This window comes from Cyprinodon variegatus, unplaced genomic scaffold, assembly GCF_000732505.1.
Source record: "Cyprinodon variegatus isolate N-32 unplaced genomic scaffold, C_variegatus-1.0 Scaffold720, whole genome shotgun sequence".
In the NCBI taxonomy this organism is placed as follows: domain Eukaryota; kingdom Metazoa; phylum Chordata; class Actinopteri; order Cyprinodontiformes; family Cyprinodontidae; genus Cyprinodon; species Cyprinodon variegatus.
In genome coordinates, this window is record NW_015151173.1 from 52,694 (window position 1) to 57,214 (window position 4,521).

Below are 4,521 nucleotides of genomic sequence, written 5' to 3' on the forward strand. Positions count from 1 at the left end.
TTGTGGGCGGGACTAAGTTCGGACTGGCACCCAGGCTAGGATCCGCCCTTAAGTGGGGGATACTGCCTTTGTTAACTATTTTCATTAAAACTAGAAGAATTCACCTCAGCCTCTCTGCCTCTGCATTTGGGTCCTCTTAACTACAACCAAGACGTGACACACAGAGCAGCAGACTAGCCAACAAAGGATCTCAAAATCTGCCTTTGAATTTAGACTACTGGTCCGAACCAGTTAAAACGGTTCTAGTTCCAACTCATTAATGATGTGACTGACACTGAGTAAGAGGGGAACTAAGGGGGAACTAAGTGAACCTGGGTCATGGTATTGGATGCATTCTCTCTCTCTCCTTCCTTCCTTCCTTACTTTTTTAAACCCAGTGTTTGGGGCCCTGCATTTTTCAGCCTTGGACATTTCTACCACACTGCTGCTTATTTACACATTTTCTTGATTTGTTTGCAAACAGCCGATGATAGAATGGACACCTGATGCAATTCAGGACCTGAGGACCAAACAATTTCTTGCAATTTCACAGTAGGGGTGGTCTCAATATGTACATGCTTTGTTTCACAGTTTACTGCTGAAAAATGAGGGAGAATATGAAGATTATTTATTTTCCTTCTGGATTTTGTTTTTATATTTGAAAAATGCAGTGAGACAAATCTTCTCTTCTTCTTTTTTGACCCCTCCCTCAGTCAAGGGCCCTTAGAATCGTCCTAATTTTTCCCCCAACACAGTGCCCCTGGGTGCTCAGTACCCTTAAACTTGTTATCCTAGAATCATCCCTGCACACCTTACTTCAATCTGCACAGTTCTTTACATTTAACAATGCTATTAACTTTCAGACCAGCATTATCATTAGTTTATTTGTATACCCGGACAACAGAGGGAAAGCGAGACGGAATTCAGGAGCAGCAGGAAATCAGTGCAAAAAGAGAGAGAAACACAGAAGATCTATGACCTGGTTACATGTATTTCACCGCAGACTTGACTATAAACCTTGACTTTAGGTTTAGGAATTAGCTCCAGCTGCCAAATCCACATTCACTACCAGCCACCGTAAATTTTCTGCGTTTATACACAAATTAAATCAAATTTTTTTTCTGCTTTCACAAAAAGCTTATTCTGAAGAAGGCAGAGAAAACAGATCTGACATGCTTTTTGTCAGACTCTAGATCCTGAGAGTAGATAATGTCACTGAGATAAACACAGGCCCCGTCCACACGAAGTCAAAACGAACACGAAACGCTGATATTTTCCAAAACGTTTGCCGTAAAGACGGAGACGTAAAAGAAATGTGAGCGTCCACACGAATGCATGAAAACGCTGCAAAATGTATGCCAGGCCTGTAAGTGGCGCTGTGGTGCCAAAGCAAAAATAAGCGACGAAATGCTGGGCATGCGCACTAATATTTATACATGGTTGCCCTGCGGGTCCATTTTCGTGGTTAAGTCAAATTCAGGTGCTGAACTATGTCGTCGATATTGCTCCGTTCTTCCTGGAGATATTCCAGAAGAAGAAGATTCTGTTGTAAGCCCGACAGCAGGGTGAGTAGCATGAGCAGCAACGGCGCCATTGTTGTTGTGATACTGTCGTGTTTAGAGGCGACGCTATGACGCATGCGTGTAAAAATAAAATATGCGGTTAGAGCATAAAGATGGAAACGCGAAAACGGCGTTTCGAAATCTTCCCACTCTGAAGGCTGAATAAAAAAAAGATCGTTTACAGACCCCCGAAACGCCGGCTTCGTGTGGATGAGAGGCTGGTTTGGTGAAAAATTTGTGCGTTTAGGCCAGGGTTCGTCTTCGTGTGGACGGGGCCACAAACTGTCCCACCATGTCCTTGAGCATCTCATTTATCAGATCTTGGCAGGCACCTGGAGGATTAGTGAGACCCAAAGGCATGATAGGTACACATAATGTAGGGATTTTCCATTCATCTCGCTCACGAATGCGTACCAAATGGTACACATTGTGAAGGTCCAGCTTAGTAAAAATATTGGGTCACTGAATCTGGTCAAAAGCAAAGATAATCAGAGGAATCAAGAACAATTCTTAATCATAATTTCATTATGACGTCGATAATCTTTGCAGGGTCTGAGTGAACCATCGTTCTTCCCCACAAAAAAAGAACACCGTACCTGTGATAGAGAAAGAAGGGTGAATAATTCCCTCCTTCAGAGAATCAGAAATATACTTCTGCTTGGCCTGAGATTCAGGGACAGATAAGGAGTGGAGCCTCACTCTAGTCAATCCCGAAATCATGTAGCCAGGTAAACCCACAACCATAGGGACCTGAGGTGAATCAATTTTCATTAAAGATAACTTTCCAGCATGGTTACCCTCCACCACAAGTTCAACGAGTTAAGAGACAAGAGAGGACTGATTAATCTGATGGACATCCAAGGCTGGTAGCTTGTGGGAATCCGGTGATGGAAGAAGCTTTATTCCCACTCGTCTGGGAAACCCCTTCATCCTCATGGTGTGTCAGCATATATTAACCCATGCTGACAGGTTATGAAGTCTGAAATTAACTAATACAATCACTGGAAGCAGGAGATCTTGGGAGACAGAAAGTCTGGTGCAGCTCTGCAGAGTTCTCTCCTCCTCTACTGAACCTGTTCTTTTACCAGACAGGATCTCATCCGGTATCCCTACTCTGCCGCAGTAGAGGCACAGATTAAGCCCATGATGTTGGTTCATCTCCTTCTTGGACAAGTGTGTGCGCCCAGTTCCATCTGTTCGGGATCTTGTGTTAAGGCTTGACCAGGAACCACCACAGGTGCATTGGGAGCGGGGTGAGGAGCTGGTCGAGGGCTTGCTGACTTCAGAGCTCTCCATTCTCTGCAATATTGAGAGGGACGTAGATCAGTCCGGGTGGCCAGGTCCTCCCACTGTTTCAGGGTTTGAGGGTAGTCTCGTTTAGCCCAGTAATAAACATGTCCATGAGGGTTACAAATTCCGGGAACTCTGAAGATAGAAGGTGCAAATCAATAATATACTCAAGCATGGATCGATCACCCTGCCTAAGTAACAGAAGTCCTCTTGAAGCTTATCTACTGGGAAGAAATGGACAAAAACCTTGGATAAGTTCCTTAGAAAAAGCACTGTAAGAGCGAGACAAATCAGAATCAAGTTTATTGCCAAGTAGGTTTGGACTTACAAGGAATTAGACTTTGTGTTCATGGTGCAAAGAAAAAAAATATATATACAGCATCTATAGCTATAGACAACATTAAATATACAATACACCATATGTTAGATATATAGTAGTACATAGCTATATACTATCTACCCAGTGGACAGTGCGTTAATGTAAGGCAGAAGGTCTGGAGATGCTATGTTGGTGTAGCTTGTAGGTCCTGAATGGAGGAGGGAGGGAGGCAGTGTCAAGTATCATGGGGGGGCTCTGGGCCTTGTTGATAAGGCTGGTAGGGCATGGGAAGAAACTGTTCTTGTGGCTCGAGGTTTAGGTCCTTATGGGACACAGCCTTCTGCCAGAGGAAAGTGTCTGACATAGTTTGTGGCTGGGATGCGAGGGATCAGCCGCAATCTTCCCTGAATGCCTTATTGTCCTGGAGGTGTACGGATCTTGCAGAGATGGAAGATTGCAGCCAATCACCTTCTCTGCAGACCGGATGACACTCTGCAGTCTGCCCTTGTCCTAAAAACGTCTGCCATTCCCAAGTTCCCCATAGCATCCCTTTGCCGGCTAATAGTGAGATAATGTAGGCAATGTTAGACCAGAACAGAATAGAATAGAATAGAATAGAATAGAATAGAATAGAATAGAATAGAATAGAATAGAATAGAATAGAATAGAATAGAATAGAAAATCCCTTTATTGTCCCACAATGGGGAAATTCTGGTGTTTTCGGCTGCAAAAAGATTATAAAAAAAATGTCACACAAGTGTGGACCTTAGAAAAGTGTAAAAGAATATGCACCTGGAGAATAAGTAACTAATATACAACTATGCACATTTTTACAGTAATGGATAGTTGAAAATAGCAGCACTATCAGACAAGTGCAAAATGATAGCAGCATGTTATTTAACTGACTAAGGTAGAAACTGTGCAAAACCAGCATGAATGTAACAACTTATTGAGGTTATTCAGCACCGTGATGGTTATAAAGTCTTACAGCTACTTAGAGGTAGGATCTGTGATAACGCTCCCTGGTGCGTTAAGGGTGCAGCAGTCTGTCACTGAAGGAGCTCTCCAGTTCTGCACCAGCTTCATTCATGGGTTGGTGACATTATCCAACAGAGATGTTAACTTAGTTAGGAACTTTTTGTTTCCCACCTCCTGCACAGGACATCCAATCACAGAGCTGGCCTTCCTGATCAGCTTGTCCAGCTGCTTTCTCTCAGCTACTTATAAGCCACTGCTCGAACAGACAGCTCCACAGAAGATAGCTGTTCCAAAACAGATTCATAGAAGGTCTTTAGGAGCACCCCCTGCACTCCAAAAGACCTCAGTCTCCTCAGCAGGAAGAGTCTGCTCTGACCTTTCTTATACAGACCC